Here is a 25,941-nt window from a genome sequence, read left to right on the forward strand (position 1 = left end):
ATCTTGGATTTGACAAAGTTCACTGTTCCCTGGTTACTCTTTGTGTAGTGCCATTCTGTATTGTGTGTGAAGACTCAGAGCTCATGTCTAATGTCTGCTCCATTTCCTTCTGGATTTGTGATCTGTTTTGCATGGAATGTATGTCCAGGAATCATTTGTCGTGCAACTGTTGAGAGGTGTCAAGTTTCCATGGACATTCATGTCATCAACTCTGGTTTGCAAACGTGTTGTTCCTAAACCCATTTGGAGAACTTCTCGGAAAGATGCGGGATTTTTTTAGCCTGCATTTCCACAGTTGAATGGATGCAGCAGCTCTAGCAGCAGGGATAGTCTAACTGTTTAACATCTTAAGAGAAATCCCACATTCCCTCTTCAAACTCAAAAGAATACTCAGCACCCTATATGCAACTCAAAGAGTTCCCCGAGATACCCGACCAACTTCGAGAGGAGCAGCGAGGTTCCTGCCACAACTCAAGAAGAGACCAGTTTTCCACTCGTCATGTCGAGGTGAGGATCGATTCCCCTTCTTTGTCTGGAAATTAATCCCGATGTTCCTGTTGAATGTGAAGAGGAGGCCTATGTCCCCTTGAAATTCGAGAGGACCCTGGGGAGTCGTGTCGCAATTCAAAAAGACACGGATTATCCCATTCGCTCGAATAAGGACTGATTCCACTGTGCTGATTCAAAGAGAACTCCCGGGATCAAGTAACACCAATAAGGGATGCCTAACTTCGCAGGTGCATCATGGAGGAAAAGCCCCAGGACAGAAATTGAACTCAACAGGAGGCCTCCCACCCCTTGGACAACTCGAAAAGATAGCGGAGTTTCAAGCCTCAACAAGAGACGTGGCATGACTCCCCTGCTGAAACTTCATAGGAAGACTGAGACCCATGTCAGAACTGGAGAGACACCCTGAGGTTAGCGCCTCAACTCCAGATCAGACCCTATTCCCCTGCACTGACTCGAAAGACATCCCAAAGGCTTCTCACAGCTCAAAAGGATTCCGGACTTCTCAGAGACAACTTGAGATGCTCCGTGAGGCCTCTTTTGCAACTCGAGGGATCCAACAGTTTCCTGCCCCCAACCTAGAAACACTCTGGCATTACCCCTTTCAATGTGAATTGTAGCCGGATTCCTCTGCATTGACTCGAGAACAATCACGACCTTCCCCTTGCAAATTGACTTCCTTGAGGCAACACGAGTGTCTCCCTGAGTTCCTGGCGTAACTCGAAAGGAAATCCAAACTTCCCTTCGCAACTCGCCAAAAACCACGAGAAGCCCCAGGCAACCTCACATGAGGCCCGTTTTTTCCTGCAGCACCTGGAGAGCAATCCCGAGTTGACTATCAAGATAACATAGGAGGCTTGAATCCCTATTTACAATTCAAGTGGCTCACAGAATACCCATCTTCAGTCGAGTGAAACCCTGAGTTTCCATCCACTGTTCAAGAAGAGCTCTGTATTCCCCACCTCCTCACGATATGATGGTTAAAACGCTGTTTCAAATTTAGAGGAATCCTTTCTTCCTCTCCCTCCATAAGATAAGGCCTCTGTCTCCTATTGAAACTTGAGGGCACTCCCGAGGGTCCTGATGCAAGGATAAAGGACTCTGTGTTCCACCTCCAATCAAAGTAGGTCCTGATGATCTAGCAAAGCTCCAATGGAAAACCGACGATCCCCTCACAATGTGATGGGAATCCTGACACCCATGCTGAGCCTATAAAAAAAGCCCTAATGAACAGCTTGGTCACGACAAGAGTATTGGTTCCGATTTTACAACTCGAAAGGAAAGCAGAATTCCATGCCTCAAATCGAGACGAAACCTGACTCCTCAGCAGAACCTTCATAGCAACCCCGAGATCCCTGTCGCCACTGGAGAGGAAAACACAGTTGACCGACTCAACGCAAGATGGGGCCCTATTGCTCTACTGTGCCTCGAGGGAAATCCCGAGGTTCCTCTTTCAACACGAGAGGAATCCTGACTTCCCTGGGGCAACACGAGCGAGTTCATAAGGTCCCCGTCACAATTTGAGAAGAATACCAAGCTTCCCGCCGCAACTCGAGAAAAACAACCTGATTCTCCACGCAATGCGTGATGAGGAACATTTCCACTTCAGAGTCTCAAGAGAAATCCCACATTCCCGCTTGAAATTTGAATGGGTACTTGACATCCTTTATACAACTCAAAACTTCCCCGACATAGTCGTCCCCAGTGAAGAGGAGCACACAGTTTATGTACACAACGCTAGATGCGGCCCTATTCCTCTGCCACACCTCGAGAGAAATCCCGAGGTTCCCCTTCCAACACAAAATGAGACCTGACTTCCCTGGAACGACAAGAGCGAGTTCCTGAATTCCCCGTCGGAGCTCAAGAGGAACACAAAGCTTCCAGCTACAACTCGAGAAAAATCACAAGATTCTGCCCTCAAGGCGAGATGTTCAACTTTTCCATCGCCAACTCTCAGGAGAAATCACACATTCCCGCTTAAAACTCGACAGGTTACTTAACATCGTTTAGGCGACTCAAAAGTGACACTGACATAACCATTCCAGAAAATTAGAGATATCAAGGGAACATTTCATGAAAAGATGGGCTCGATAAAGGACATAACTGGTATGGACCTAACAGAAGCAGAAGATATTAAGAAGAGGTGGAAAGAATACACAGAGGAACTGTACAAAAATGATCTTCAGGACAAAGATTATCACGATAGCGTGATCACTCACCTGGAACCAGACATCTTGAAATGTGAAGTCAAGTGGGCCTTAGAGAGCATCACTATGAACAAAGCTAGTGGAGGTGATAGAATTCCAAATGAGCTATTTCAAATCCTGAAAGATGATGCTGTGAAAGTGCTTCACTCAATATGCCAGCAAATTTCGAAAACTCAGCAGTGGCCACAGGACTGGAAAAGGTCAGTCTTCATTCCAATCCCAAAGAAAGGCAATGCCAAAGAATGCCCAAACTACCACACAATCACACTCATCTCACACGCTACTTAAGTCATGCTCAAAATTCTCCAAGCCAGGCTTCAGCAATATGTGAACCGTGAACTCCCAGATGTTCAAGAAGGTTTTAGAAAAGGCAGAGGAACCAGAGATCAAATTGCCAACATCCGCTGGATCATGGAGAAAGCAAGAGAGTTCCAGAAAAACATCTATTTCTGCTTCATTGACTATGCCAAAGCCTTTGACTGTGTGGATCACAATAAACTGTGGAACATTCTGAAAGAGATGGGAATACCAGACCACCTGACCTGCCTCTTGAGGAACCTTTATGCAGGTCAGGAAGCAACAGTTAGAACTGGACATGGAACAACCGACTGGTTCCAAATAGGAAAAGGAGTACGTCAAGGCTGTATATTGTCACCCTGCTTATTTAATTTATATGCAGAGGACCTTATGAGGAACGCTGGACTGGAAAAAGCACAAGCTGGAATCAAGATTGCCAGAAGAAATATCAATAACCTCAGATATGCAGATGACGCCACCCTTATGGCAGAAAGTAAAGAGGAATTCAAAGGCCTCTTGATGAAAGTGAAAGAGGAGAGTGAAAATTTGGCTTGAAGCTCAACATTCAGAAAATGAAGATCATGGCATCTTGTCCCATCATTTCATGGGAAATAGATGAGGAATCCTTGGAAACCGTCAGACTTTCATTTTTGGGAGGCTCCAAAAAAACTGCAGATGCTGATTGCAGCCAGGAAATTAAAAGACGCTTACTCCTTGGAAGGAAATTTATAACCAACCTAGATAGCATATTAAAAAGCAGAGACATTACTTTGGCAAACAAGTTCCGTCTAGTCAAGGTTATGATTTTTCCCGTGGTCATGCATGGATGTGAGAGTTGGACTGTGAAGAAAGCTGATCGCCGAAGAATTGATGCTTTTGAACTGTGGTGCTGGAGAAGACTCTTGAGAGTCCCTTGGACTGCAGGGAGATCAATCCAGTCCATTCTAAAGGAAATCAATCCTGGGTGTTCATTGGAAGGACTGATGCTAAAGCCGAAACTCCAATACTTTGGCCACCACATGTGACGAGTTGACTCACTGGAAAAGAGTCTGATGATGGGAGGGATTGGGGGTGGGAGGAGACGTAGACGACGGAGAATGAAATGGCTGGATGGCATCACCGACTCGATGAACATGAGATTGAATGAACTGTGGGAAAGGGTGATGGACTGAGAGGATTGGCGTGTTGTGAATCATGGGGTTGCAAAGAGTGGGAGAGGACTGAGCGACTGAACTGCACTGAACCGAGAGGAACACCGAATTTCCTGCCACAACTGACAAAGCGTCCCGTTTTCCAGTCCTCTTTTCCAGATGAAAGTCGATTCCCCCACTTTGTCTGGAATGGAATCCGGATGTTCCCGTCGCACAGTACGAGGAGACCTGTAACACCTTGAAACTCGGGAGAATTCTGGGTTTCAAAACACAATTGGAAAAGGTACCAATGTCCCCACCCACTCAAGATATTGTCTGATTCCACTGCACAGATTCAAATATATCCTCGAATATCAACTCACAAGACGAGTGGAGACCTGTCTCCTGAGGATTTTCAACAAAATGTCCAGGTAAAATTTAACTCAGTTGTGGCCTAACACTCCTTTTACAACTCGAGAAGAAAGTGGAGTACCATGTCTGAACACGAGACGAGGCCTGACTCCCCAAGACAATTTTGAGAGCAACCCTTTCGCTACTGGAGAGGAACTCTGAGTTAAACGGACTCAAATCTAGATGCAGACCTACTTCTCTGCAGTGACTCCAAAGGAATCCCGAGGTTCCCCTTGCAAATGGAAAGGCGTTCTGACTTCCCAGAAAAAAACACAGGAGGCTCCCTGATATATCCATCGTCACTCGAGAGGATCACCACATTTCCCGCCGCAACTGGAGAATAACCTCGAAATTCCTCTTTCAAAGCAAGATGATGCCCCCCCCCCTTTTTTTTCCTACAGCACGTAGACAAAACTCCCAAGTTCCTTCTCCAAATTCGATTAGGCTTGAGTTCCTTGATGCCACTTAAGGGTCTCCCAGAGCTACCAGTCCCAATGAGAGAAGAAAACTGATTTTCCCCACCACATTTTAAGAAAAGGCCAGTGATCACAACTCAGCTGAAGATAATGAGCGTTCCACGTTCAACTGAAGAGGAATCCCAATTTCACCTCGTACCACAGGACGAGTCCTGTCACATCTATTTACACTTGAGGACAACACTGTAGATACTGCAGCATGTTCAAAGGACTCCGAGTTCACACTCAACTAGAGATGAGTCATGTTGTGTTTGCAGCAGCTCCAGTGGAACACGGAGTATCAACTCGCAACATGATCGGAGGCATGAATTCCCTGCTGAGACTCTCGAAAAAGCGCAAATTTCCCGCTAAAACAGAAAGCAGACCTGATAGTCCTTTTACAACTCGGGGGTAAAGTAGAGCTCCCTCCTCAACAAAGACTAGGCTTGATTCCCCAGTGCAACCATCAGGGCAACACCAAGATCCATGTGGTCACTTGAAAGGAATACTGAGTTTACCCACTCAAGTCTAAATGTGGCCCTCATGCCCTGCAGCGACTCCAATGGAATCGCAAAGTTCCACTTTCAACAGGAAAGGAGACCTGACTTCCCTGAGGCAAAACTAGCAAGTCCAAGTGGTTCCAGTCATAATGCTTGAATACCTCCAAGCTTCAAGCCGCAACTCCAGATAAACTATGAAATTCTCCACTCCACGCGACAGGACGCCCTTTTCTACTGCAGCGTCTTAAGAGAAGTCCCACATTCCCTCTTCAAACTCGAAAGGATACTCGGCACACTATAGGCAACTGAAGAGTTTCCCCGAGATACCCGGCTAAACTCAAGAGGAGCAGCGAGGTTCCTGCCACAGCTCAAGAAGAGACCCGTTTTCCACTCGTCATCTCAAGGTGAGGATCGATTGCCCTGCTTCATATGGAAATTAATCCCGATGTTTCTGTCAAATCTGAAGAGGAGGCCTATGTCCTCTTAAAACTCGAGAGGACCCCGGGAAGCCGTGCCACAATTCAAAAAGACACCAATTTAACCATCCGCTCAATATAAGGACTGATTCCACCGTCACAATTCAAAGGGAACTCCCAGGATCAAGTAACACCACTCAGGGAGGCCTGATTTCCCAGGTGCATCATAGAGAAAAAGCCCCAGGACAGAAAAGCAACTCAACAGGAGGCCGACCACCCCTTTTACAACTCGAAAAGTTAGTGGAGTTCCATGCCTCAACAAGAGACTTGGCATGACTCCCCTTTTGAAACTTCGTAGGAACACTGTGATCCATGTAAGAACTGTAGAGGCACACTGAGGTTAGGGCCTCAACTCCAGATGAGACCCTATTCCCCTGCACTGTCTCGAAAGGCATCCCAAAGGCTCTCCACACTACAAAAGGTTTCTGGACTTCCCAGAGACAATTTGAGAGGATCCGTGAGGCCCCTTTTGCAACTCGAGGGATCCGAAATATTCCTGCCCAAATTCGAGAAACACTTTGGGATTCAGTTCAGTTCAGTTCAGTTCAGTCGCTCAGTCGTGTCCGACTCTCCGCGACCCCATGAATCAAAGCACGCCAGGCCTCCCTGTCCATCACCAACTCCCGGAGTACACTCAAACTCATGTTCACAGAGTCGGTGATGCCATCCAGCCATCTCATTCTCCGTCATCCCCTTCTCCTCCCGCCCCCAACCTTTCCCAGCATCAGAGTCTTTTCCAGTGAGTCAACTCGTCTCATGAGGTGGCCAAAGTATTGGAGTTTCAGCTTTAGCATCAGTCCCTCCAATGAACATCCAGGATTGATCTCCTTTAGAATGGACTGGTTGGATCTCCTTGCAGTATAAGGGACTCTCAAGAGTCTTCTCCAACACCACAGTTCAAAAGCATCGATTCTTCGGCGATCAGCTTTCTTCACAGTCCAACTCTCACATCCATACATGACCACGGGAAAAACCATTGCCTTGACTAGACGGACCTTGGTCGGCAAAGTAATGTCTCTGCTTTTTAATATACTATCAAGGTTGGTCATAACTTTCCTTCCAAGGAGCAAGCGTCTTTTAATTTCATGGCTGCAATCAGCATCTGCAGTGATTTTGGAGCCCAAAAAAACAAAGTCTGACACTGTTTCCATTGTTTTTCCATCTATTTCCCATGAAGTGATGGGACCAGATGCCATGATCTTTGTTTTCTGAATGTTGAGCTTCAAGCCAACCTTTTCACTCTCCTCTTTCACTTTCATCAAGAGGCTTTTGAGTTCCTCTTCACTTTCTGCCATAAGGGTAGTGTCATCTGCATATCTGAGGTTATTGATATTTCTCCCGGCAATCTTGATTCCAGCTTGTGCTTCTTCCAGCCCAGCGTTCCTCATGATGTACTCTGCACCACTTTCAATGTGAATTGAAGCCCGATTCCTCTGCATTGACTCGAGATCAATCACGATCTTCCCCTCACAACTTTTCTTCCCTGAGGCAATATGAGTGTCTCCCTGAGTTCCCTGTCATAACTCGAAATGAAAGTCATACTTCCCTTTGCAATCGCCATATACCACGAGAAGCCCCAGGCAACGTTACTTGAGGCCCTTTTTTCCTACAGTGCCTGGAGAGCAATCCCGAGTTCTCTCTCAAGATTCCACAGGAGACTTGAATCCCTATTTACAATTGAAGGGGCTCCCAGAATATCCATCTTCAATTGAGAGAAAAGCCCAGTTTCCGTGCACAGCTCTAGAAGAGCTCTGTATTCCCCACGTCCTCACGATATGAGCATTCAAACCCTGCTTCAACTCTAGATGTATCCTTTCTTCTTCTCCCACCACAAGAGGAGGCCTCTGTCTCCTATTGAAACTCAAGTGCCCTCCCGCGAAAGCTGCTGAGGACTCTGAGTTCCACCTCCAATCGAGGTAAGTCCTGATGATCTAGCAAAGCTCCAATGGAACACCGACTATCCCCTCACAACATGATGAGAAACCTGACACCCATGCTCAGCCGAGAGAAAAAGCCCTAATGAACCTCCTGATCAAGACACGAAGAATGATTCCCCTTTTACAACTAGAAAGGAAAGCAGAATTCCATGCTTCAAATCGAGATGAAGCCTGACTCCCCAGTAGAACCTTCATAGCAGCCCCAAGATCCCTGTCGCCACTGGAAAAGAACACAGAGTTGACAGACTCAACGCTAGATGCGGCCCTATTCCTTTGCTGCACCTCGAGAGAAATCCCGAGGTTCCCCTTTCAACACGAAAGGAGACCTGACTTCCCTGGGGCAACACGAGCGATTTCATATGGTCCCCGTCACAACTGGAGAAGAACCTCAAGCTTACCGCTGAAACTAGAGAAAAACCATCAGATTTTCCCCTCAATGCGAGATGAGAAATTTTTCCGCTGCAGGGTCTCAAGAGAAATCCTACATTCCCGCTTGAAATTCGAACAAGTACTTGGCACCCTTTATGCGAATGAAAACTTCCCCGACAGAGCTGTCCCCACTGAAGAGGAGCACACAGTTTAGGTACACAACGCTAGATGTGGCCCTATTTCTCTGCCGCACCTCGAGGGGAATCCCGAGGTTCCCCTTCAACACGAAAGGAGACCTGACTTCCTTGAAGCAACACCATCGAGTTCCAGAGGTCCCCGTCACAAATCAAGAGGGAGCCCAAGCTTCTTGCCACAACTAGAGAATAACCATAAAAATCTGCCCTCAAGGAGAGATGAGGAATATTTCCACTGCAGAGTCTCAAGAGAAATCCCACATTCCCGCTTGAAATTCGAACTGGTAGTTGATACCCTTTATGCGACCCAAAAACTTCCCTGACATAGCCGTCCACATTGAACCGGAGCACACAATTTACGTACACAACACTAGATGCGGCCCTTTTCCTCCCACGCGCTTCAAGAGGAATACTGAGGTTCCCCTTCCAACAGCAAATGAGCACTAACTTCCCTGGGACAACGTGAACGAGTTCCTGAGTTCCCCGTCGCAACTTGCAGGGAACCCCTAGCTTTCCGCCGCAACTCAAAAAAAACGACAGCGTTCCCCCATCAATGTGAGATGAGGAAATTTTCTGCTGCAGAATATCAAGAGAAACCCCAAATTCCCGCTTGAAATTCGAAAGGGTACTAGACACAATTTATGGAACTCAAAAAGTTCCCTAACATAGCCGTCCCCACTGGAGAGGAGTACACAATTAAGGGACTCAACACGAGATGAGGGCCTATTCCCATTTAACGGCTCAAGAGTAACCCCGGAATTCCCCTTCCAACCCAAAAGGGGACAAGACATCCCTGAATCAACACGAGCGAGTTCCTGAGGTCCACATCGCAACTCGAGAGGGAACCCAAGCTTCCCGCCTCAACTGGAGAAAAACCAAGATTCTGCCCTCAAGGCAAGATGAGGAAAATTTCCGTAGCAGATTCACCAGAGAAATCCACATTCCCACTTGAAACTCGACAGGTTACTGAACATCCTTTATGCGACTCAAAAATTAAACCGACATACACAGCCCCAGTCGAGAGGAACACCAAGTTTTGTGCCACATTGACAAATTGTCCCGTTTTCCAGTCATCTCTTCCAGATGAGAATAGATTCCTCTGCTTTCTCTGGAATGGAATCCGGACCTTCAGGTCGCACTGTACGAGAAGGTGGGTACCGCCTTGAAACTCAGGAGGATCCCCAGGTTTTCAAAACACAAATGGAAAAGGTATGGATGTCAAAACCCACTTGAGATATTGTCTGATTCTACTGCATAGATTCAAATGTATCCTCGAGTATCAACTCATAAGACGAGTGGAGACCTGACTCCCCGAGCATACTCGATACAATCTCCAGGTACAAATTCAACTCTCATGTGGCCTAACACCCATTTTACAACTCGAGAAGAAAGCGCAGTTCCATGTCTGAACAACAGACGAGGGATGAATCCCCTGGAAAATTTTGAGAGCAACCGCGTTTAGGAGCCCGAGAGTGACCACGAGAGAGAATGGTTAAGGAAGCAGAGATGTGCCTGCAAACAAGACTCTCTGCTTGGGCAGAGCATGCTTGCAAACAGGATGTTCTTCCAGGAAGCCTGCACACAATATCCAAGGTTAATGTTCCGCTCGCATACGAGGGAACATGCCCTCCTTAAAAAAAAGGAAGAGGCTGGAGTTCTGGGCAGGCTTTGTAGTAAACATGATGTGGTCACTTCCTCCCTTTGTTCCTCCTGTCCTTGAAATGTGCTTAGTTTTTTGTCCTTATTTGGTAGAATAATGCATTGCTTAGATTTTGGTATGTGCCCAGCTACCGGGGTATAAAATTAAACCGCAAGGGGCCTTGCACAGAATTTTATCTCTGACCTGAGTTGTGTCTTTGTCTGTCTTTTGTGTGTCTTGTCTTTGTGTCATTTAGCCCACAACATCTGGCGCCCAAAGTGGGGCCCAAGCGAAATCGAAAGGGGGATTACCCCCTCGGGCATTGTAGGTCCAAGGCAGGGGAACTTTCGGGAAAATTATGGGGAATTCCCCTTCAGCAAAGGCACAATACATGGAGCTAGTCAAAGGACTTCTCCACTCCATTGGGGTAAAGGCATCTAGTCGTCGTTTATCGGAGTTATTTCCCCTTGTGGAGCAGCATTGCTATTGGTTTAAGTGCCAACCTAAAGTACAATTAAACTTAAAGGAATGGAAATTAATACAGAAAGAATTACGGCAACAGCATCAGAAGGGTAACATAATTCTTTTGAAATTGTGGACTCTATGTAGTGCTATCACTCAAGCACTTGCATTGCTTTCCACCGATAGTGAAACTAAATCTACAAAATCTCAGGTAATTTATGAGGAAGTCCTATTGAGAAACAAACAAACAAAAAATCAAATGGTGCCGCTTTAAATGATGCTTCCGTGGCCACTGCTTTGCATTCCAGGGATGGGGAATGAGACACCAAATCTGATAGTGCTAGTGATTTCTCCTCGTCGTCCGAAGGGAACGACGATGTTGATAAAGTGACCTGAAATTTTCAACAATGGTGGAAAACATAGAATGAAGGAACAAAGAGGGTTCCTACTCCTACAGCCCCTCCCTATGCTTCTCTTTTTCCGGTATCGCATAGTTCTCCAGATGTAGGCCAAGAGGGGCCCTCTTTCTCATTTCCTGAATCCATGTTTTATGATGATGATATCCCTGTGCCCTCTGGTGATTTTACAGATCCTCCACAGTTATTTCCAATTCAATGGCAAGCAGCTCCCAACAATATGATTAATGTTCAATATTCGCCTTTTAAATATAAATTTTTCAAGGATCTTAAAGCTGCTGTTGCTCAATATGGTCCCAAATCCCCTTTTGTATTAGCTATGTTAGATTCTGTAGAGAAGACAAAATTGATTCTTCCCTTCGATTTGGAGTCCATAGCCCAGGCTCTGCTTAAAGGATCCCAGTGGTTGTAATTAAAGAGTTGGTGAGAAGAAAAAGCCCAAAAACAGGCTCAAATTAATGAGGGACAGAACCCTCCTGGTCCTTTAGATGATAAATTGATGGGAGAACGACAATTTCGAGCCTTAAGAGATCAGGCTCAATATTCTGACCAGGATTTACAACAGGTGCGCCAAGTATTTCTTAGGGCTTGGCGCCGTATTGTACCTACTGGCCACGCTCAGCCTTCTTTCACAAAAACTTTACAAGGACCCAATGAACCTTATACTGATTTTCTTGCTAGATTGTGGGTGGCTGTTGAGGGGCTGTTGGACATGATGAAATTTCAGAGATACTTTTACAAACACTTGCTTTCGAAAATGCAAACCCGGAATGTAAACGTGTTTTAGGTCCTTTAAGGGGACAGGGGGCTTCTATAGCTAAATATATTAGAGCTTGTTCGGGAGTGGGAGGAACTGAACATAGTGCTACTGTGTTTGCTACTGCCTTGGCTCAAGCTATGAAGCCCTCTAAGGGCAAAATTGTTACCATTGTGGGAAACATGGACATATGAAAAAGGATAGCAAAAAAATAAAGACAAAACAAGGATATACAAAACAAAATAAGCCCCATGGGCTTTGTCGCCAATGTGGTAAAGGGCTTCATTGGACCAATGAATGCCTCTCTAAAACTAATAAATATGGCAATCCTATTGGTAACCCACATTCGGAAACTACTTAGTGTGCCTCAGTCCCTGGGTCCCAGGATCAATGCCGAGGATGCAATTAACCATGCCTCCTGCTCTCAAGTAACTCCTTTGTTTCCCAACAACCCTTAGAGATGACCACTACAACAGGAAAAACCAAACCTCTAATGGTGTCAGATTTACGCTCTGCAACTTCAAGAAGAGCTGCTGCTGATTTACCTCTCGCTGAAAATATTCTTTTGTCTCCGGGCTGTCGCATTTATAAATTAAGAACAAACGTATTTGGCCCATTGTCTAAAGGCACTTTTGGCTTAATATTGGGGCGCAATAGTGCCGCTCTAAGAGGCCTAACCATAATTTCTTGAGTAATAGACTCTGGTTTTGTTGGAGAAATTTTAATTTTGGTCTCTACTTCTGTGACAATTTCACTATTGGCTGGAGAACGTATAGCACAAGTACTTCTTTTATCTTATCTACCATTTTCTGCTCTTTCTTATGAAAGGTCAGGAGGTTTTAGAAGTACTGGGCAACATATATTTTGGGAGATGCTCATCGAGGATTCTCGTCCTGTCCTTTCCTTGACCATACAAGGAAAGAACTTTGAAGGGCTAATAGACACCGGGGCAGATGTTTCAGTCATATCCTCCCAACAACGGCCCCAAGACTGGAGCAAAGAAAAGAGTCCTCTAATGTTGACCGGAATAGGCTCCATTGCAGATGTTTGAAAAAGTACTCGTCCTTTACAATGCCAGTTCCATAATGGAAAAACAGTTTTTGTCACTTTTTATATTGTTAGTATACCTATTAATATATGGGGAAGAGATATTCTCTCTCCCATGGGAGCCTCTGTAAGCATTCCGTCGGGAAACTAATAGCCACTGCTCAAACTCCTCGAGCACTCTCATTAAAATGGATAACTAATACTCCTAAATGCATTGAGCAGTGGCCATTACCAAAAATGATGCTCGAGGCCTTAGAGTAATTAATAACAACTTCAACTTGGCCATACAGAGCCTTCTACTTCCCCTTGGAATTCTCCTGTATTTGTTATAAAAAAAGAAATCTGAAAAATGGAAAATGTTGACTGATTAAAGAGAAGTTAATAAATGTATTGTACCCATGGGAGCCTTACAGTTGGGCCTTCCTTCTCCTGCTCTTTTTCCACAAAAGTGGTCTTTAATGGTATTAGATCTTAAAGATTGTTTTTTTTTCTTTTACTCTTCTCTTACAATTACAAGATAGAGATAAATTTGCTTTCACGGTTCCTGTTCTTAATCACGCTCAGCCCGTTAAGCACTACCATTGGACAGTCTTGCCACAGGGAATGATATATAGTCCTACCTTATATCAAGAGTTTGTAGCTCGTTCCTTACAATCTATCTGTCAAGAATATCCTAATTATATTCTTGATATAAGATCATATGGATGATCACTTATTGGCAGTTCGCTGTATCGCTGAACGTGATAAATTCTTCTGAAAAGTGCAGGAGGCTTTGAAATAATATAACTTGCTGATAGCGCCAGAGAAAATTCAAAAGGATTTTCCCATTTCTTATTTGAGGACCATATTAGAACAACACCAAATTTGGCCTCAAAATTTGCAAATTAAAAGATACCATTTAAAAACTTTAAATGACTTCCAGAAATTATGAGGAGATATTAATTGGCTTCACTCAGTACTTGGGATTCCTACTTATCAATTACAACACTTATTTTTTACTTTAAAAGGAGACACAGCTTTAGATAGTCCCCGAATCTTAACCCCCTTGGCTTTGCAAGAACTTCAGTTTGTTGAACAAATATTAAATGATGGTTTTTTAACATATATTTCTGCGTCTCACCCTATTGCATTCATAATATTTCATACCCCTCATTCTCCATCTGGTGCAATTGCTCAAGGAAAAGGATTAATAAAATGGTTTTTTACATAATAGTTTCTCTAAAAATTTAACTATATATATATGGATAAATTAGCCTTTCTTATACAAAAGAGTCACAATCGTATTTTACAATTATCAGAAAAAAAACACACCAAATTTTCATTCAATTAACAAATGCTCAGATATCTTTATGTTTACAATTTAATAAAAATTGGCAAATCTCCCTTGCTTCATTTCCTGGTTCATTTTCGAATCATTATCCGTCATCTAAATTGATTGATTTTCTTAGAGCCAACGCCATGAAATCTCCGATTTCAGATGGTCCAGTTGAAATACCCACTGTTTTTACTGATGCAAATAAAAACACCGCTGGACATTTTACTTTTGAACGTTCTAAAGTTCTTCCCCATTCATTCTCCTCTGCACAGCCTGCTGAGCTGTGGGCTATTTATTTAGTTTTGCAAGATTTTCCTCAACTTCCTGTTAACATTGTTTCAAATTCTCGATATGCTGTTCTCTCTTGTCTTCAACTTCCTCAAGTCTCCCTGCCTATAACTCTTAAGACAGATATTGATAAATTGTTTTATCAGGTGCAGCAATTGCTTCTACAACATTCAAAATCAATTTTCTTTACTCATATCCATGCTCATTCCGCCCTTCCTGGACACTTGTCCTTCGGAAATGCTGCAATTCATGCATTACTTTATCACATAAAAGTAGCAAAACAAGAGCATCATCTGCCACACACTAACTCAAAAGGATTAAAAATATCTTATGATATTGCTCAAAAACAAGCTGAAAATATTGTTCGCTCATGTCCCAAATGTGTGCCTTTTACTTTACCATTTACCCAACCAGGTGTCAACATAAGAAGACTACAAGCAAATCAGATATGGCAAATGGATCTAATTTTTATTTCATCTTTTGGGCAACAAAAATGTGTCCATCATACTATAGGTACATGCACACATTTCCAATGGGCTACTGCATTACATTCTGAAAAAGATGACGCTGCTATTACTCATTTATTATCTTGTTTTGCAATTATGGGAATACCAATTGAATTAAAACCTGATAATGTACCAGCTTACCAATCGGCTAAATTAGCTCACTTTTTATCCCAATATCATATAACTCATACTTTTGACATCCCTTATAATAGTCAAGGACAAGCTACCATTGAAAGAGCTAATCGTACTTTACGAAAATATATTGAAAAAATAAAAAAAGGGGTACAGGAGAGATTAATGAAACCAAAAGATATCTTGAATAAAACCTTACTTACTTTAAATTTTTTGAATATTTGACGCAAAGAAATTCTATCAGCAGCAGAATTGCATTTTCGAAGAAAAGATGAGGAGAAGAAGATCTTGAATACACTCCTTTGGTATAAAGATAAAAAGGTTGGGTTCCAGCATCACTGATATATTTAGGACGAGGTTATGCTTTCATATCTGTTGATAATTTTAGGTTTTGGACACCAACTCGGTTGATCAAGATTCATCATGGATGACCACTTTGTGCGAAAATTTGAAGAGCTTTCTGCACAGCGGAGCTTTACTTTCCCTACCCTATCTGCGTCCCTTCCAACATGGGGGCAACTGAAGAAGCTTACACAGAAGGCTGAAAAAACCCTCGTTAATGCTGGTCAACCTCTCAATCCTACTAATTGGCTGTTGGCTTTGATGGCTGTGGTTACCTGTCAGGTAATGTATGCGCAAGCGATAGAATATACTTATTGGGCTTATGTTCCTAATCCTCCTCTTGTGAGAGCTGTCTCTTGGGGTGAACCTGAAGTATAGGTATGCACCAATGAAACTGCATTCTTCCCACCACCCGCATGTGGAGAAATTGAGCATTTGTATCACCATAATAATCAATATAACATAAATAATGTTACTGTTGCAGAGGAGGGCCTCCCCTTGTGCATTAGAGGACATCCCTTTTGCCTTTCTACAAAAAAGCACAATCATCACTCTTATAATACCTAGGGGGTATAATATAATAATTATCATCCTGCTGTCTTTACTGTGCTTGTTTCCACCAGGGGATTCAAAACCTCTAAGACACCAATGAGTCATCATTCTGATACCTTTATACCATTATGCCCTTCTAAATTTTTTATTTCTTCTCTAGAATCTTTGGAATGGGAAAGTTGCCAAGGTCATTGGTGTTTCAAAGTCATGACCTATTCTGGATTTGTTATTGTAGATAAGAGCCCTGATCATAGCCAAATTTTGGAAAAATGGTCTAACAAAACTCCCAAATGGCATCGAATTATTGGTACTTTAATGGGTAACGGTAATGAAACCGTAAAATGGCAGCAGTTTGCACTCATTCCCCTTCAGTTGCAATTGTTAGGGTATCCCCACTTCCAAGGGAATATTTGGAAATTGTGGGCAGTTTCCGGGAATCTCACTATATGGTCGGAAAACTATACTTTGGATACAAGTGACAGTTCAGGTCCCTTACATGTTAACTTGCATATTAATAAATCTTATTCTGCTACGGCTTGTTTAAAATACACCTTTGCATTGTTGTATGGGACTTGGACTTGAAATGCAACTAAGGGATCTATATCGTGTAATCATTGTAATTTAACACAATGTGTAAATCAATCATGGTGGAAAAATTTTGACATACAAAATCGCAATTCTAAATTTTCTATGGTGGTTGTTAAAACTCAAACCGAAGTATGGCTACCTGTAAGTGAGACAAGACCTTGGTCAGACTCTTTTGCTGTACCTCATTTGGTGACTGCTGTACAGACTTTGCTTCATTGATCCCGACGCATGCTTGGAGTAATCATAGCTTCAGTTCTTGCAGTGGCTTCAGTTACTACAACCGCTGCCATGACTGGACTTGCTTTGCTTCAAGGAATCCAAACAGCAGACTTTGTGCGGGAATGGCATAAAGATTCTCATTTATTATGGCAACAACAACGAGATTTGGATACCCAACTTGCAAATTATGTGCACAATCTTCAACATACTGTTTCTTGGCTTGGGGAACAATTAACTGTCTTATCCACAAGAAGTGTGTTGAAATGTGATTGTAACTCCTCTCAATTATGTATAACACCTGTGCCTTTCAACATGAGTGAGGGTTGGGAAAAGGTGAAACGGTCTTTAACAGGGCATCAAAACCTAACCAGGGAAATTATGGAATTAGAGCAGCAAATTTTGTATACATTTAGCAAAACGCTACCTGATATTACTGGGTCCAATCTGTTAAAGGATTTGCAGGAAGGGATGAAAAATTTGAATCTTTTTGGGCATGTATCTACTCTAATTGGAACTACTTTGGGAATACATTTCTCATAATACTATTATGCTGTGTTATTATTCTAGTCTTCTGGTGCTGGTGGAGAAGGCAACAATTAAAAAAGGACAGACAATGCATTATTGCCATCTTACAGCTTGCTACTGCCTCTCAGAAAGAAGAGGGAAATATAGGAGCCCGACAGTGACCACGAGAGAGAATGGTTAAGGAAGCTTACAAACAAGACTCTCTGCTTGGGCAGAGCATGCTTGAAACAGGATGTTCTGCCAGGAAGCCTGCACACAATATCCAAGGTTAATGGTCCGCTTGCATACGAGGGAACATGACCTCCTTAAAAATAAGGAGAGGCTGGAGTTCTCGGCAGGCTTCATAATAAACATGATGTTGTCACTTCCTCCCTTTCTTCCACCCGTCCTTGAAATGTCCTTGGCTTTTTGTTCTTATTTGGTAAAAAAATGCATTGCTTAGATTTTGATATGTGTCCAGCTACCGGAGTATAAAAATAAACCGCAAGGGGGCTTGAGCAGAATTTTTCCTCCGGCCGGAGTTGTATCTTTGTCTGTCTTTTGTGTGTCTTGTCTTTGTGCCATTTCACCCGCAACAACAGCAAGATCCCTGTTGCAACTGGAGAATAACAAACCATTGACCGACTCAACGCTAGATGTGGCCCTATTCCTCTGCTGCTCCTTATAGAGGAATCCCGAGGTTCCCCTTCCAACACGATAGGGGACCTGATTTCCCTAGTGCAACACGAGCGAGTTCCTGAGGTCCCCGTCGCAACTCAAGAAACACCACAAAATTATCCCCTCAATGCGAGATGAGGAATATTTCCGCTACAGAGTCTCAAGAGAAATCCAACATTCCCATTTGAAACTCGAACGGATACTTGACACCCATTATGCGACCCATAAACTTCCCCAACATAGCCGTCCACATTGAAGAGGAGAACACAATTTACATACACAACACTAGATGTGGCCCTATTCCTCTAACGTGACTCGAGAAGAATCCCGATGTTTCCCTTCCAACACGAAAGGAGATCTAACTTCCCTGGCACAACGCAAACGAGTTCCTGAGATCCCCGACGCAACTCGAGAGGAACCCCAAGCTTTCTGCCGCAATTCGAGAAAAATGACAACGTTCCCCCATCAATGAGAGATGAGGAACAATAATGCTGCAGAATCTCCAGAGAAATCCCACATTCCCTCTTGAAACTCGAACTGGTACTTGACACCCTTTATGCGCCTCTAAAAGTTCACTAACATAGCCGTCCCCACTGGAGAGGAGCACACAATTTATGGATTCAACTCGAGATGAGGTCCTATTCCCATTTAATGGCTCGAGAGAGTAATCCAGAAGTTCCCCTTCCAACACAAAGGGGACCTGACTTCCCTGAAGCAACACGAGCGAGTTCCTGACATCCCCGGCTAGACTCGAGAGGGAGCCCAAGCTTCTCGCCACATCTCAAGAAAAACCACAGCATTCTGCCCTCAAGGCGAGATGAGGAACATTTCCTTTGAGATTCGCAAGTGAAATTCCACATTAACTCTTGAATCTCAACAGGTTACTTAACATCCTTTACGCGACTCAAAAATTAAACTGATATACACAGTACCAATTTAGAGGAACCCCGAGTTTCCTGCCACATTGACAAATTGCCCCGTTTTCCAGTCCTCTTTTCCAGGTGAAAGTCGATTCCTCTGCTTTCTGTGGAATGGAATCCGGATGATCCAGTCACAAAGTACGAGGAATCATGTACCACGCGGAAACTCGGGAGGATCCCCAGGTTTTCAAAACACAAATGGAAAAGGTACGGATGTCACCAGCCACTCGAGATATCGTCTGATTCTCCTCAACAGATTCACATGTGTCCTCGATTATCAACTCACAAGACGAGTGGAGACCTGACACGCTGAGCATACAATTTCCAGGTACAAATTCAACTCTAACATGGCCTAACACCCGTTTTACAACTCGAGAAAAAGCGCAGTCACATGTCTGAACAAAAGACGAGGCCTGACTCCCCAGGTGAATTTTGAAAGCAACCGCGAGATCCCTGTCACCTCTGTCAAGGAACACACAGTTGTCCGACCTAAAGCTAGATGAGGCCCTATTCCTTTGCTGCACCTCGAGAGGAATCCCGGGGTTCCCTTTCCGACAGGATAGGAGACCTGACTTCTGTGGGGGGACACGAGCGAGTTCCTGAGGTTGCAACTCGAGAAGAACCCCAAGCTTCCCGCCACAAATCGAGAAACACCGCAAAATTTCCCCTCAATGCGAGATGAAGATCTTTTCCGCTGCAGAGTCTCAAGAGAAATCCCACATTCCGCTTGAAACTCGAACGGGTACTAGACACACTTTATGAGACCCAGAAACTTCCCCGACATAGCTGTCCACATTGAAGTGGAGCACACAATTTACATACACAACACTGCATGCCGCCCTATTCCTCTCCGGTGCCTCGTGAGGAATCCTGAGTTTCCCCTTCCAACAGTAAAGGACAGCTAACTTCCCTGGGACAACACGAGCGAGTTACTAAGGTCCCCGTCACAACTCGAGAGGAACCCCAAGCTTTCTTCCTCCACTCGAGGAAAGCGAGAAATACCCCATCAATTGGAGATGAGGAACATTTCTGCTGCAGAATCTGAAGAGAAATTACACATTCCCGCTTGAAACTCGAACGGGTACTTGACACCCTTTGTGCGACTCAAAAAGTTCCCTAACATAGATGTCCCCACTGGAGAGGAGCACACAGTTTATGGATTCAACGCGAGATGAGGTCCTATTCCCATTTAAGGGCCCCAGAGTAATCCTGAAGTTCCCCTTCCAACACAAAAGAGACCTCTCATCCCTGAAGCAACAGGAGTGAGTTCCAGACGTCCATGGCCCAACGCGAGTTGGAACCCAAGCTTCCCGCGGCAACTCAAGAAAAACCACAAGATTCTGCCCTCAAGGCGAGATGAAGAACATTTCCGTTACAGATTCGCAAGAGAAATTCCACATTCCCGCTTGAAACTCAACAGGTTACTACTTAACATCCTTTATGCAACTCAAAAATTAAACCGACATGCACAGCCCAATCGAGAGGAACACCGAGTTACCTGCCACACTGACAACTTGTCCTGTTTTTCAGTCCTCATTTCCAGATGAGAGTCGATTCCTCTGCTTTCTCTGGAATGGAATGCAGATGTTCCAGTCACAGAGTACGAGGAGGCGTGTACCACGTTGAAACTCAGGAGGATCCCCAGGTTTTCAAAACAGAAATGGAAAAGTTACGTATGTCAACACCTACTCGAGATATTGTCTGATTCTACTGCACAGATTCAAATGTATCCTCGAGTATCAATTCACAGGATGAGTGGACACCTGACTCAGAGAGCATACACGATAAAATCTCCAGGTAAAAATTCAAATCTAATGTGACCTAACACCCGTTTTACTACTCGAGAAGAAAGCGCAGTTCGATATTTTAACATGAGATGAGGCCTGACAACCCAGGTGAATTTTGAGACCAACCCCGAGATCCCTGTCGTCACAAACAAGGAACACACAGTTGACCGATCAACACTAGATGCGGCCGTATTCCCCTGCTGCGCCTCGAGAGGAATCCCGAGGTTCCCCTTCCAACATGACAGGAGACCTGACTTACCTGGGGCAACACAAGCGAGTTCCTGAGGTCCCCGTCGCAACTCGAGGGGATCCCCTAACTTTCTGCTGCAACTCGAGAAAAATGAAAATGTTCCCCCATCAATACGAGATGAGGAACATTTCTTCTGCAGAATCTCAAGAGAAATCCCACATTACCGCTTGAAACTTGAATGGGTACATGACACCATTTATGTGACTCAAAAAGTTCCTTAACATACCCGTCCACACTGGAGAGGAGCACAAAATTTAGGGACTCACCTCGAGATGAGGCCCTATTCCCATTTAATGGCTTGAGAGTAATCCCGAAGTTCCCCTTCGAACAAGATAGGAGAACTGACTTCCCTGGGGCAACACGAGCGAGTTCCTGAGATCCCAGTCGCAACGTGAGAAGAATCCCAAGCTTCCCGCCAGAAATCGAGAAACACGACAAAATTATCCCATCAATGGGAAATGAGGAATTTTCCACTGCAGAGTCTCAAGAGAAATCCCACATTCCCGCTTGAAACTCAAACGGGAATTTCACACCCTTTAGGCGACTCAAGACATTCTCTGACACAGCTCTCCCCACTTGAGAGGAGAACACAATTTATGGACTCAAATTTAGATGGGGCCCTATTCCCATTCCACGCCTCGAGAGTAATCCTGGTGACCCCTACCAAAACGAAAGGAAACGACATCCCAGGGACTACCCGAGTGAGTTCCTGAGGTCCCTGTCGCAATTCGAGAAGGACCCCAAGCTTCCCGCCGCAATTCGAGAAAAACCACAAGATTCTGCACTCAAGGTGGGATGACGAATATTTCGCCCACAGAGTCTCAAGAGAAATCCCACATTAACGCTTGAAACTCGAACGCGTACTGAACACCCTTTATGCGACTCAAGACTTTCCCTGACATAGCTCTCCCCACTTGAGAGGAGAACACAATTTATGGACTCAACGTTAGATGAGGGCCTATTCCCATTCCATGCCTCAAGGGAACTCCCGCTGCTCCCCTAACAAAACGAAAGTAATCCTGACTTCCCAGGGACTACACGAGCGAATTCCTGATGTACCTGTCCAACTCGAGAAGGACCCCAAGCTTCCCGCCGCAACTCGAGAAAAAAAACAAGATTCTGCACTCAAGGTGTGATGACGAATATTTCCCCTGCAGAGTCTCAAGAGAAATCCCAAATTGACGCATGAAACTCGAATGCGTACTGAACACCCTTTATGCGACTCAAGACATTCCCTGACATAGCTCTCCCCACTGGAGAGGAGAAAACACTTTATGGACTCAACTTAAGATGAAACCCTATTCCCATTCCACGCATCGAGAGTAATCCCGATGTTCGACTAACAAAACGAAAGGAGACCTGACTTACCAGGGACTACAGAGCGAGTTCCTGAGGACTCTATGGCAACTCGAGATGGACCCCAAGCTTACCGCCACAACTCGTTTAAAACCACAAGATTCTGCACTCAAGGTGAGATGAGGAAAATTTCCCCTGCAGAGACTCAAGAGAATTCCCACATTCATGCTGGAAACTCAAAAGCGTACTTGACAGCCTTTATGCAACTCAAGACATTCCCTGACATATCTGTCCCCACTTCAGTGGAGAACACAATTTATGGACTCAAATTTAGATGAGGCCTATTCCCATTCCACTCCTCGAGAATAATCCTGATGTTCCCATATTAAATTGAAAGGAGACCTGACTACGCAGTGAATACAGGAGCGATTTCCTGAGGTCCCTGACGCAACTCGGGAAGGACACCATGCTTCCCGCCGCAACTCGAGAAAAATCACAAGATTCTGCACTCAAGGTGAGATGACGAATATTTCCCCTGCAGAGTCTCAAGAGAAATCACACATTCCCGCTTGAAACTTGAACGGGTACATCACACCCTTTATGCGACTCAAGACTTTCACTGACATAGCTTTCCCCAATTGAGAGGAGAACACAATTTATGGACTCAAATTTAGATGAGGACCTACTCCCATTCCACACCTCGAGAGTAATCCCGATGTTCCCCTACCAAAACGAAAGGAGACCTGATTTCCCAGGAATTACTTGAGAGTTGCTGAGGTCTCTGCAGCAACTTGAGAAGGACCCCAAGCTTCCTGCCGCAAGTCGAGGAAAACCACAAGATTCTGCACTCAAGGTGAGATGAGGAAAATTTCCCCTGCATAGTCTCATGAGAAATCCCACCTTTCAGCTTAAAACTCGAATGGATAATTGACACCCTTTATGCGACTCAAGACATTCCCTGACATAGCTGTCCCAACTTGAGAGGAGAACACACTTTATGGACTTAAATTTAGATGATTCCCTATTCCCATTCCACGCCTCGAGAGTAAACCCGATGTTCCCCTACGAAAACGAAAGGTGACCTGACTTCCAAGGGACTACATGAGCGAGTTTCTGAAGTCCTGTCGCAACTCGAGAAAGACCCCAAACTTCCCGCCCCAACTCGACAAAAACCATAAGATTCGTCACTCAAGGTGAGATGAGGAAAATTTCCACTGCACAGTCTCAAGAGAAATCCCACATTTCCGCTTGAAACTCTACACATACTTCACACCCTTTATGCGACTAAAGACATTCCCTGACATAGCTCTCCCCACTTAAGAGGAGAAAATACTTTATGGACTCAACTTAAGATGAAGCACTATTCTCATTCCACAACTCGAGAGTAATCCCGATGTTCCATTACCAAAATGAAAGGAGACCTGACTTACCAGGGTCTACACGAGCGAGTTCCTGAGGACACTGTTCCAACTAGAGAAGGATCCCAAGCTTACCGCCAAAACTCGTGAAAAACCACAAGATACTGCACTCAAGGTGAGATGACGAATATTTCCCCTGCAGAGTCTCAAGAGAAACCCCACATTCCCGCTTGAAACCCGAACGAGAACTTCACACTCTTGATGCGATTCAACACATTCCCTGACATAGCTGTCCCCACTTGAGAGGAGAACACAATTTATGGACTCAACTTTAGATGAGGCCCTATTCACATTCCACGCCTAGAGAATAATTCCGATGTTCCCCTACCAAAACGAAAGGAGACCCGGCTTCCCAGGGACTACACGAGCGAGTTCATGAGGTCCCTGTCGCAACTCGAGAAAGACCCCAAATTCCTGCTGCAACTCGAGAAAAAACACAAGATTCTGCACTCAAGGTGAGATGAGGAAAATTTTCCCTGGAGAGTCTCAAGGGAAACCCCACATTCCCTCTTGAAACTCAAACGGGTAATTCACACCCTTTATACGACTCAAGACATTCCGTGACATAGCTGTGCCGACTTCAGAGGAGAACACATTTTATGGACAAAACTTTAGATGAGGCCCTATTCCCATTCCATGCCTCGAGAAAAATCCTGATGTTCCCATACCAAAACGAAAGCGGACCTGACTACCCAGGGAATACAGGAGTGATTTCCTGAGGTCCCTGTCCCAACTCGAGAAGGACCCCATGCTTCCCGCTGCAACTCGAGAAAAATCACTAAATTCTGCACTCAGGGTGAGATGAGGAAAATTTCCCATGCAGAGTGGCAAGAGAAATCCTACATTCTCAATTGAAACTCGAACGAGTACTTCACAGTATTTATACGACCCAAGACAATCCCTGACATAGCTTTCCCCATTTGAGAGGAGATTACAATATATGGACTCAACTTTCAATGAGTCCCTATTCCCATTCGATGTCTCGAGAGTAATCCCCTTGTTCCCCTACCAAAACGAAAGGAGACCTGACTTCCCAGGGATTACTCGAGCGAGTTCCTGAGGTCCCTGTCGCAACTCGAGAAGGACCCCAAGCTTCCCGCCGCAACTCGTTAAAAACCACAAGTTTGTGCACTCAACGTGAGGTGAGGAAAACCCTGCAGAGTATCAAGAGAAATCCCACATTTCCCCTTGAAATTCGAACGGGTACATGACACCTTTATGCGACTCAAGACTTTCCCTGACATAGCTGTCCCCACTCGAGAGGAGAACAGAATTTATGGACTCAAATTTAGATGAGGCCCTATACACATTCCACGCCTAGAGAGTAATTCCGAAGTTCCCCTACCAAAAAGAAAGGAAACCTGACTTCCCAGGGACTACACGAGTGAATTACGGAGGTCCCTGTCGCAACTCGAATTGGACCCCAAGCTTCCTGCTGCAACTCGAGAAAACCAAAAAATTCTGCACTCAAGGTGAGATGAGGAAAATTTCCACTGACGAGTCTCAAGGGAAATCCCACATACCCTCTTGAAACTCGATTGGGTAATTCACACCCTTTATACGACTCAAGACATTCCCTGATATATCTTTCCCAACATCAGAAGAGAACACAGTTTACGGACTCAACTTTAGATGGGACCTTATTGACATTCCACCCCTCGAGAAAAATCCTGATGTTCCCATACCAAAACGAAAGGAGACCTGACTACCCAGGGAATTCAGGAACGATTTCCTGAGGTCCCTGCCCCAATTAAAGAGGACCCCAAGCTTCCTGCCGCAACTCTAGAAAAATCACAAAATTGTGCACTCAAGGTGAGATGAGGAAAATTTCCCCTGCTGAGTCTCAAGAGAAATCCCACATTCACCTTTGAAACTCGGACGGGTACTTCACACTGTTTATGCGATTCAAGGTATTCCCGGACATAACTCTCCCCACTTGAGAGGAGAACACAATTTATGAATTCAACTTTAGATGATACCCTATTCCCATTCCACGCATCGAGAGTAATCCCGATGTGCCCCTACGAAAATGAAAGGAGACCTGACTTCAAAGGGAATACATGAACGAGTTCCCGAGGTTCCTGTCGCAACTCGAGAAGGACACCAAGCTTCCCGCCGCAACCTGACAAAAACCACAAGATTCTGCACTCAAGGTGAGATGAGGAAAATTTCCCCTGCCGAGTGTCAAGTGAAATCCCACATTCACCCGTGAAACTGAGACGGGTACTTCACACCCTTTATGCGGTTCCAGACATTCCCTGTCATAGCTGTCCCCACTTGAGAGGAGAACATACTTTATGGACTCAACATTCGATGAGGCCCTATTCCCATTCCATGCCTCG

The sequence above is a fragment of the Moschus berezovskii genome, chromosome 3 (genome assembly GCF_049115385.1).
Source record: "Moschus berezovskii isolate FMDL1 chromosome 3, NW_MosBer_1.0, whole genome shotgun sequence".
NCBI lineage: Eukaryota > Metazoa > Chordata > Mammalia > Artiodactyla > Moschidae > Moschus > Moschus berezovskii.